Source organism: Lissotriton helveticus, chromosome 5_1 (assembly GCF_964261635.1).
Source record: "Lissotriton helveticus chromosome 5_1, aLisHel1.1, whole genome shotgun sequence".
NCBI classification, from domain to species: domain Eukaryota; kingdom Metazoa; phylum Chordata; class Amphibia; order Caudata; family Salamandridae; genus Lissotriton; species Lissotriton helveticus.
The window spans coordinates 870,402,299-870,414,537 of record NC_136065.1 but is presented as its reverse complement, the minus strand read 5'-3'; positions in this window follow the sequence as shown (position 1 = coordinate 870,414,537).

The window sequence follows — 12,239 nt, the reverse complement described above, 5'->3', positions numbered from 1 at the left end:
CAACGCACTCAACACCGGACGACCACCCGCCTGCTACCAAGCCACCCCGAAGCGCACCCATGGACCCTTCACCTGCCAAGCCTGCAAATTCACCTGCCTCCGTACCTGCACCCCACCCACCAAACACAGCAACGACAACAACAACCACCTCAAGTGCATCCTGCTCAACACCCGCTCCGTCCACAAACACGCCGTCGAACTCTGGGAACTCCTCGACACAACAGCTCCAGACGTCGCCTTCCTCACGGAAACCTGGATGAATAACTCCTCGGCCCCTGACATCGCCATAGCCATCCCGGACGGCTACAAAATCACCCGGAAGGACCGCGTCAACAAAACCGGAGGAGGAGTCGCCATCATCTACAGGAACACCATCAGCGTCACGACCACTGCTGAAGACACACTTACCGCCGCCGAACACCTACACTTCCAGATCCACACCGACCCCCGGACCACCCTCAGAGGAACCCTCATCTACTGACCCCCGGGCCCACAAACACAATTCAGCGAGAGCATCGCCGACTTCATCAGCCCGCACGCCCTAGCCTCTCCAGAGTACATCCTCCTAGGGGACCTGAACTTCCACCTGGAGAAAAAAAACGACAGCAACACTACCACCCTGCTCGACAACCTCGCCAACCTCGGACTCAAGCAACTGGTGGACACGCCCATATACCTCGCCGGCCACACACTCGACCCCATCTTTTCCGCCAGCAACCACATCTTCTTCAGCCACTCCTCCGGACTACACTGGACCGATCACAGCTGCATCCACTTCACCTTCAAAAAGACCACCTCCCACCATCCGACACCACAGATCCCGCGCAGATGCTGGAGCAAAGTCACCACAGACCAACTGACCGCATCGCTGAGCCAGAACCCACCTGCCGACACCAACGACGCAGCGCACAACCTCGTACAGTGGATCACCAACTGCGCCGACGACCTCGCCCCTCTGAAGAAACCCCCCCCAGGCAAGACTAGCAACAGAAAAACTGCATGGTTCACAGGTGCCCTCAAAATCGCAAAGAAATCGTGCAGAACCCTCAAAAAAGCCTGGCGCCACAAGCGGACACAAGAAAACATGACAGCCCTCAAGAGCGCCACCCGCGAATACCACCAGATGATCCGCACCACCAAAAGGACATCATTCAAAGAGCGGCTGGACAACAACGCCCACAACAGCAAGGAACTCTTCAGCATCGTCAAAGACCTCTTCAATCCTAGCGCCAGCAAAAACGACATCTCACCGTCACAAGACCTCTGCAACTCCCTCGCCACATTCTTCCACTGCAAGATCACAGACATACACGACAGCTTCGGTCCCCAGACCCCGCCCCCAACCACCAAACCAATGACCCCCACCTCCAGCCTCAATGCATGAACCCCCATCAGCACCGAAGACACCACCCGCGTCATGAACAGCATCCACTCCGGCTCCCCCTCCGACCCATGCCCTCATCATATCTTCAACAAAGCAGACACCATCATCAAATCCCCACCTCTGGAACGTCATTAACAACTCCCTCACGTCAGCCACAATCCCTGAAAGCTGGAAACACGCAGAAATCAACGGCCTACTGAAGAAACCAACAGCGGACCCCAAAGACCTCAAGAACTTCCGCCCCATCTCCCTCCTCCCCTTCCCCGCTAAAGTCATCGAGAAGAACGTCAACAAACAGCTGACAGCATTCCTCGAAGAAAACAACTCACTCGACCCATCCCAGTCCGGATTCCGAGCCAACCACAGCACCGAGATCGCCCTCATCGCAGCCACCGATAACATCAGGACCCTGATGGACAACGGAGAGACAGCCGCCCTCATCCTCCTCGACCTCTCGGCAGCCTTTGACACCGTCTGCCACCGCACCCTAATAACCCACCTCTACAACACTGGGATCCAAGGAAAGGCCCTAGACTGGATTATATCGTTCCTCTCCGACAGAACCCAGAGAGTCCGCCTCCCACCCTTCCGCATCGAGGCCTCCAAGATCATCTGCGGCGTACCCCAGGGCTCCTCACTCAGCCCTACCCTCTTCAACATCTACATGAGCTCCCTCGCCGCCATCGCATGCAAACACAACATCAACATCACGTCTTACGCCGACGACACCCAACTGATACTCTCCCTCACCAAATAGCCCCTCACCGCCAAAGCCAACTTCCAGGACGGAATGAAAGATGTCACATAATGGATGAAGCTCAGCCGTCTGAAGCTCAACTCGGACAAGACGGAAGTCCTCATCCTCGAACAATTCCCATCCGCCTGGGACAACTCCTGGTGGCCCACGACGCTGGGCACCGCACCGATACCCACGGACCACGCACGCAACCTGGGATTCATCCTGGAATCCTCCCTCACGATGACCAAGCAAGTCAACGCAGTCTCGTCCTCATGTTTCAACACCCTGCGCATGCTCCGAAAGATCTTCCGGTGGATCCCCACCGAAACTAGAAAGACAGTCACCCAGGCTCTCGTCACCAGCCGGCTGGACTACGGAAACGCCCTGTACGCAGGAACCACAGCCAAACTTCAGAAACGCCTTCAGCGCATACAGAACGCCTCCGCACGACTCATCCTCGACATCCCTCGCCACAGCCACATATCTGCCCACCTGAGACACCTGTACTGGCTCCCCGTCAGCAAGAGGATCACATTCAGGCTGCTCACCCACGCACACAAAGCGTTCCACGACTCGGGCCCTGAATACCTCAACAACCGCCTGTCGTTCTACACTCCCACCCACCAGCTCCGCTCCACCAGCCTCGCCCTCGCTACCGTCCCTCTGATTCGCAGAACCACTACCGGAGGAAGATAGTTCTCTTACCTGGCAGCCAAGACATGGAACTCCCTCCTCGCACACCTACGACTGACCGAGGACCATCTCACCTTCAGGAAACACCTCAAGACCTGGCTATTCGAGCAGTAGCGGCACCCCCCCCTCCCATCAGCGCCTTCAGACCCTCACGGGTGAGTAGCGCGCTTTACAAATTGATTGATTGATTGATTGATTGATTGATTGAATAAAAAAGGACTATGCAACAAAGCCATGGAACCTTTGCCTCTTGAAACCCAAATTACAACAGTTCGTCAAGAAACACCTGTCTACAATGATGTAGCCTCGAACTATACTAATGTAACAGAAACAAATCCAAAGATTACTAACAATCGGGAAGCAATCCAAACAATTGACAGAACTGCATCTGGCTACTTTATCAACTTCAATGACTTTTCTGATGATCCAAGTGAACATGGAGACAAGCCCGCAACAAAAACTTTCAAAAAGAAAATTACAGAGCTCTTTCATCAACTCGGAGAAACATATCTGATTTCACCATGGATTGAACTATGGATTGTGTTAGGTGTACTTTTCCTCCTTCTCTGGTTTTAAGTTTGGGTAGATTTATTGATGGAAAATATAGTACAATGGACACAGCAAGTCAGAACATCAACTTGGTCCTAAAGCCTCACAGATCTTCTCACATCGAAAAAAGAGAACTATCATCAGTGAACATCACAGCAAAGCCTATACCTGGTGGTATAGCATGGGACAAAACTGATTACGAAATGTATGGCCCGGTTGAACTCTTGAAATATCTACACCAGTTCAAGATCGCTTTAAGTGACTTTGTATCACCTAGTACTTTCTCTGATGATTGGGACTTTGAAAATATTAATAACATGATGTCAGATTTAGAAATGTCAGCAACATTTACAGGGTTCTTCAAATGATCAAGAAATGTATTGCTTCAATCACTTTGGGGATCATTATTTGCATAAATCTGCTAAACATAGAAATGTTTTCAGTTACAATCAGTGGGAACATTGTCCAACTCCGCCAAAAGGCAGTTCTTAAACATTTTATGAGAAATTCCCATACTTCTCAGGGTTTAATGTCACTGATCCTGAAACGTTTTATTTTAAAATTATGAATAAGACAGGAGTGAAAAACATGTTGACAAATACTAAATTGATTTATTATGAAAAGTTTTATGAAAAAATGTCTACATTTGGTTTTGAAGTTTGGAAAAACAACATTGATACAAAAACCATCTGGGGTACAAAAGAATGGCAGGTACAAGGTTTAGAATCATTATTCAGAGCCTGCATGATCCCAGAACAAATAATGTTCCTGAATGACACCATTCAGCAAACAACCTGTCTTAGAATAGCCAAGATAAAAGATAAAACAACCCGTCTATACCAAAGCCTTCGCCTGATAGAAACACCACTACAGATGAGGGGTTAGACGTGTCCTATATTTTACAACAAAATAGAACTATTCCCGATTGGAAAACATGGTTGATCTGGCCCACAGACACTAATAACTGTCAAGATAGATTCCTGAACAAAATACAGGGGTTCAAACAGAACAGGCCAGACCCAAGATATTCCCAGAGACAACATCCAGGGATAATTACAACATACAGTGTAGGAAAACTTTGCCTAGAATGGCTACAGAAAGCCACACTACCCGAAATCAAGCAACACTTGACTTTACTTAAAGAAGGTGCTGACTTCCGAGATTTCATAATGGGACCTCGCAAACAGCATCAAAAACATTTCATATACGCCAGTATATACGCAGCTTACAATGAAGCTTGGAAATTAAAACAAATTGAAACTGCAGAAAAAATACGAGAAATTGATCGTATTAATTTGGAAAAATCACTTTCTGTAGTGGACAGTGGGTTAACGACTCTGTCCTCCAGAATTTATTCACTGGACAGCATTGTATCATCTGCTATTGATATAATAGAAGAGGATATGCTAATGTTACAACATGGCCAGTCCCAATTACGTTCTATTGTACAGCTAGGCTGGACGTTGCAAAACCTGGGTTCAGGCTATGTGCCATGGCGTCTAATCAACATAACGTCATTATTTTCTATCTTTAACCTTACTGATAAACAAATCAGTTTGGCACAAAAAGGAGCAGACTATACGGTGCTGAGCATTGAAAAACTAGAAAGATTACCATTGACAATGTCAGAAAGACCTGTCATTGAATGGATAATACATGGCACCATTACAATCCCGATAACAACTTTTCAGTTTCAATACTGCCAAAAGTATATACCAGCAGGCCTGTATGAAAGGTTGGGTAAAGGATACATCAAGTCAACCTGGAATTTACCTTACACACATTATAGTGAAGGGAAAAAAGAGGTATTTCTTAGTGGTAACAATTGTAAAAAATCACTAAGCGGTACACTTCTGTGTCGAGGAATTATCTTGCATGGAGCCTGCGAAGGTTCATCAAACAACCTTTCATGTCATCTGCACGGCACCCCTGCTACACAGATAGAGCCCTTTTTCAGACAACTTTCCAACGGTAGCTACGTTATAATAAGTGCTGTGGCATGATGCCAGGAAAAGCCTATCTCGTGAGTGTTACTTCCAGGGTCATTTGTTGTATGCAAGTATTGTATCCAAACAGCAATCCAGACATGGAGGCGGCAATATGGCTTATGTGAATATCTCTTCTATTCGAATTGATACTTTAAGCAGAATGAAGTCTATTCTTTTACAGACAACTGTGCCTTTAACCTCGTCCAAAGTAACGTATGATCTGCAAGTTGCAAGGACAGCGGCAGAGATACATTCCCTATTATCGACAAATTGCCCGTGCATTTTGTAGAAATGTTAAGCCAAATCTTAAACATGTCAGATACCAGTGCCATCCCACATGTATTTAAGACAATTTTTTCAGGACTGTTAGCACCTATGAAACAGTTCTGGGCATCTTCCCGAATTTTGTGCATTCTCTATTCGGTGGCCTGCCTCTTATTTTGGGACTCGTAGCAGGAATTTTATTTTTGTTCCTTCTGCTCCGATATGGCAAGCCAAGTCACAGACAAATCTCAGGCTTCGATGGAAGAAATGGTCCTAGCAATACGATACCGAGAACAGATCACTAAAGTCCTCAGATTGGCCCGGCAAAGAGATCTAAATACTACCTGGTTTTTTCATTCAGACCAATCTGGCAAGATTGCATCTTACCTGTGCTTCGATGTCTGCTATGCGGAGAAGAATGCGTGTTGGACGTCTGTCTTACACTACCATCAGCAGTACCAATGGATATCGATGCTTTGCTTGGTTCGGTAACGGCTCATGCAACGTGTTGTCGCCAGCGGCTACCTATTCTGATGACTGCATTCGTTGAGACTTCACCATTATGATTAGGTGGCGGTGAAGTACGAGATGAAAGCGGCACCACACAGGTACAACCTTCTGTGAACATTGCTGATCTTGACATCGATGATGGCAATGCATCTCACATATGCACTATTTCAGCTTTTTCAAACTTGGTAGAACTTTCACCTACTGTTGTAGACACATTTTTCACCAGCCTATCTGATTTGATGTTCTCTCCTAACAACGAGAATAACTTTTGCAACAGCGAGCACACAGCTTTCCATGGACTCTGAATTCGGCCTTCAGTTTTTATAAACAACACTACTGAAAACATTTGGAACTATTTTTTTCCCATGAAAGCAAAATTATTTTTCCCAATTTCCAAAATATGTACTTTTTTTTTGGCACATGGTACTCTGCTTAAAGTAGAACTATTCTTAGAGAACAGAACTTCTATTTTTAGAGACTCTAGAGACAATATTTTGAATCAGCCTCTAGAACATGTACAATCTTGTAAAATTATGTGATGAAATGGTCTCGACCTTCTCTTCTGTGTTAAGAGCCATTTCATAAATGTAAATTTCGTGATTCATTCAGTGAAGATTATATTGCACCACAAAAATATATATATATTATCAGAATGATACCACTGCTTGAAAACATACAGTATAATACTCATTTTTCATGTATCTATACCATTTCAAATGCATTTCATTTATTTTGGGGTGGGTTGGAAAACACATGCATCGTTATATGTTTAGTATTGCTTAGTATTTAGTAATGATGGACATTATACGTGGAGTGGGTGTTGTGAATGTATCTAGGACCCTAATTAAATATTCCCGATTCATGCCCTTATGTGGTTATAACAAATCATATCCTTTTAAAGGCATAAGAATCATATCCATATTTAGTCATAGCCAATGCAGTCCAAATACGGCAAGGCTACTTCCCTAGACTCCTAGAAAGTACAACGTGTTTTTCAAACAAACCAAGCCTCCAGCAGCCCGGGAATTCCCCCTGCTTCTGTTTTGATTTGTCTTAGAACTCCTGAGAGTCCTGAAAGAACTGCCAGTTCTTAGTGACAGTTCTTAGTGACGTCTTATGTCCAACCTTACGTCAAACTCGGCACCTTCCAGGTATAAATATACCAGCATTTGCCTTAAGCAAACACATGGTGGTTTGGAGCAGAGCGGCTATCTACTTATCCAAAGCCCAGCTGATGTGAGTGCCGAAGGAAGCCAACCCTCCCATTGACGCACTGAGAGAGGCACTGTCTTTTCTCCTGCCGAGAAATCCAGCTCCCGTATTTCCAGTCACCCTTGCGGGTTGCTGGGAGATCGAGTCCTGAGAAAGAGATTCAAAACCTTCTCCATTCTAAAACCAAGGTAAGGAGCAGATTAAATCCTTAGAGAATTCTTGATTCAGATTCTTGGCAAAAACTAACTTAACTTAAACTGCAGCTCACTTACTCCTTCCCACGTACTAGGCTTAGGTTAGGTACACCGGGGTAGGCGTATCTTAGAAACACCAGTTGAGCACGTTTAGTCAACTTTTATAATTGTATGTATTGTATATATTTTATCCGTTTTAAGTATCATATGGCTCAGAAACGTTATAAATGCTTTTACAGTATTATTTCATAATACTCCTTTTACTGTACGCACTTTACTTCATGATAAGTATTGCAATTGTGGCTATTCATTTCTCTTGCATGAGAAAGAAGACTGCTCAATAAATAACAACTTTTATTGAAAACGCCTGTCTCTCTATTTCTCTGCACTCTGGTGAAACTAAGCATGCACGATTGACTGAGTGAAATAGCTATCTATTGCTTTCACACAACTCTGGAGATATACTCCTTATTCTGAAGGGAGCAAAGTTGTCATGTGTATGCGGTTGTCAGAAAATAATCCCTTCTTGTCTAATCAGGAAAGTTAACTCCTTCCTGTTCATTCGAGAAAGTTTCTAGTGACCTCTGAGCTAGCTGGCATACCTAATTAAGTCTAACATATTCAGTAGAGACCTAGTCGACCTCAGTCCTACGTCTAAACTACCGTTTATGTTATTCCAATGCGCAGAGCCTATTGGGAATATAGGAACTAAACTACAACTTTACTGACCTGTATGGGACTCAGCCCTTTATTCATATATGCAAACCCAGCAGCACGAGTCAGAGTTAATGGACAGATATCTGAACCATTTGTTATCTCAAGAGGGACACTACAGGGCTGCCCACTGTCGCCGTTACTGTTTGCCATAGCCACGGAACAGCACTCTGCCAAGATTAGGCAACACCACACGCAGAGGTGCATAGGTTTCACGACTAGGGGCCTCTTAATATCTATGTATGCGGACGACATGACGATATATTTGTCCAATCCTAATGACAATTTCGCCACAGTAATGAGAGAATTGATAAAATACTAGGGTCTGACCGGGATCCAGATTAATTGGTCAAAATCTGTAATGATGCTGCTAACAGAAGACACGATTCCATTCGATACGGAATTCCCGATATAATGGACAGATAGGGAGACAAAATACTTAGGCAGCTGGATGAGCAGGTCACTGCAGGAAATATGGCTAGCGAATTATGGTCGAATGATAGATTGGCTGGAAAGTAAGGTCCAAAGGTGGAAAAGACTGCCGCTGTCCCTAATGGGGCAAATAGCCCTTACAAAAATGGTTATACTGCCTAAACTACTTTATTTATTTGTGAATATCCCCATGACGCTAAATGCGAATTTTTTTCAATGCCTAGGATCCAACGTGATAGAATTAATCTGGGCGGGAAAGCAACCTAGGGTCTCATGAAGGCTGCTGACGCTACCTTTCACGCAAGGAGGGCTAAGTGCTCCAGATTTTAAACTATATGCATACAGTGCGCTGGCTCAATTTTTGCATTATTGGCACCACCCCATGCCATTTCAACCCCATGTGGCGATAGAAATAGATACGGTTAAACCATTGCCACTGAAAACGGCTGTATATGCCCCATATAAGCGAACCCATGATGAAATATTCACAGTGGAGACGATGAGATGTGCATGGAAGGGTATAGCTAAGAGGGCACACCAGGAGGAACTATACGCGCCATCTATGCCCATAGCAGATAACCCGTTGATTGGGCCCTTAATGGACAAGGCAACTAAGATGAGAGCTCAAGCACATAAACTGGAGAAAGGTGGGGATCTCTTCCCGAACTGGGAATAATTTACTATATCGCTTATGTGTAGCACACAGACGCCTACTGCCTCAGATATGCTGCTGTAGTATCAGATCAGAGCAGCATGCAAAGCCAGGTTTGCTGAGTTCCCTGCTGCCCCGCCCACCCTATCAGCGCTGGAGAATATTTTAAGTAATGCGTCTCCCCGCTAATTCAATACACGCATATATAGCACGACACAGAGAGACTACCCAGTTACTAGTACCGCGTCCAGGGAGGATTGGGAGAGGAAGGCTGACTTGAACATACCGGATAATCAATGGCACTTTTGCTGCTCCCAGTTTGAACAGCTATCGCCAAACTATAGGCTGCGACTAATCCACTTCAGTTTCCTACATAGACTATACCGTACTCCGATGCAACTACACCACATGGGGCTACATCCATATGCGAGATGCTGGAGGTGTGGTGCACAAGATGCTTCTTTTGCTCATCTCGCTTGGGCTTGTGGGCCTATAGTGAACTATTGGACTGACATACTCAAACATATAGGACATATAATAAATGATACGATACCAGAGATGCTACAAGTGGCACTGTTAGGATATGTAAAGGACATCCGAAGGAGAACCGTAAGCTTACGGCCATGGTACTGCTGCTAGCAAAAAGGCGGGTAGTAATACATTGCAAGAAACATGCACCTCCTACAATAGCAGGATGTATTAAAGTAGTCACTTATTGCAGAGATCAGTTTACCACTTTCTGGGAATTAACGCCCAGCAGATCCCGTCCATCTGACATCTGGGTGCCTTTCACGGTTAGGCATAGGGCAGGAAGAGGAGATTTGCAATTGGACCATTCCACGTAGGGCGCGGTGTGATGTATACATGCAGGTGTGATGATAAGTGTTGAAGAAAAGAACCAAGGCTCGTATGGCACATGATGTGTTTGGCACTGTAATAGGTTAGGTACACGTAGGAAATGTGTGCGGACCGGATTTGCTAAGTGGATTGTTAAAGCCCAATAATATATATAGCACTGTTTGGATGGATGTTGGGGGGGAGGGGAATGTTATCTTTATTAATATAAATAATTGACTGACAAACCAATGCTTTTACATGGAATAGGTGTGGAAGGGACTGGTCAATTTGATCGCTCGCGCTGCCTGCCCGTTGGGTTGTTTGCAAATACAGCTGTTTACAATGCACTGAAACAAGTATGCTGCCGGCCTCAGGGTTGTGGCAAGAAGGCTGTGTAAGTTCCAGAATCTGCAATAAAAATTGTTTAAAAAAAAAACTATATTTACTGGTTTGAAGAGTTGTTGAAAATAACAAATAAATGAAAACGGCAAGGCAAGCTGTAGAACAGTAGTCCAGTTTCTCTGCTGCTCTGAAATGTGTTCCTGTTCTTTTGCAGTGTAATCAGGGCACTGTGTCTAATACGTGTGTTTTCTCTTTAATAAAAAAAAAATCGTTTTTATAATACACAGCCCCTTAATCAAAATAAAGCAAATGAGCAGTGGATGTTATCTTACCTGTCGACCAATGCCACAAAATGTCCTAATATTCAGTACCCTATTCCTTAATAGAATAATGTGTGAGTGGATCCCCTCTCTTGCATGCGCCGATTAAAATCCCACAATTGAAACAAACTATAATGAAACTGGTATAAAGTGGTTTGTATTCAAGCCATTGGGTTGTGCTCTTGGGGTGGGTAGATAGAGAATTTTTTTACATTACCTCTAAGAATGACAGATACAGTTAATGTAGGATGATATTAAATATGACAATACAGATGATGTTGGTTTTAGCAAAGAAGTGAATTGCACAAAACAATAAAGCTCATTTCTGAAGCTAGAAAACACTGCAGATTTTACCCTGAAACATTTCGTACAGCATTCCAACTTGTTTTTGAGTGAGTTTTTGGGGGTTGGCATGATGTCATTCCTAGACACATTTTTGGGGGTTTTAGATTCCAGGCAAGCGTGTTTAATGGGCAACCTGCCTGCTGTTGGTTTCAGTAGTAATTAGCTCTGTTGATCTTTTCGAAAAAGTATTTCTCTGAGAGAAAGCAGCACACTACTTCACCTTTCAGTGGCCTTTCAGTGGCCACCATAGTCTAATCTATAGTGGAGGCGTGTCACCCCACTGCTTTTAAGCAGTGAAAACTAGCAACATAAAATAATAATAACTTTGAGTTATTATAATTTTATGCTTTGTGCTGCTTTGCGGGCGGGTGGATGGGTATGGCTGCTCGGCTCTTGTAGCAAGACGTGGAAGGAGTGGTTTGTCCACTTAAAAGTTCACATGACTGTTTGGCCTAGTTCGTACATCTCCTTTTTCTCCTCCCCCCTATGCAGCACTTACCTTATTCATGTAACCCAGTCCTGATGATGACCTGAAATTTTACAGGTTGAAACACTGTTGACCCTTCAGTACAATTGTGGGCGTTTCTGTGGTCTCTTTAAACATTTGAATCCCTTTCTGTGAAATGATCTGCTAACTCTTTTTGTGACCTTCAACGTAATTGTATTTTTGCACTGTGTTGTGTCACTGTGCCGTTCACCTTCACGAGCACGAATGTGCACACCTACAATTGGGTTACTGATATTTTGTAATGTAGTGCTGGTATAACTACTTGCATTCCAAATAATATTTACCTCCTTTTTTCACTTTTCTTTGTAGCCTCCCTTTTTTACCCTCTCTCTCATATTAATTTATTTTCTCAAATCTCTATCTGCCTTACCTAAAAGATTACAGGTTGAGACATTGGGGGTCATTAGGATAGCGGGTGGATCTCCACCACCCGTATGGCGGTGGCTATACACCCGTTAAAACCACTGCCCACATTAAAATTTCTCCCGCCACATTACCATGGCAGGGAGGACCTGCCTTCTTGGAATTCAGGCAGGCGGTGCTGAGAGCACCGCCC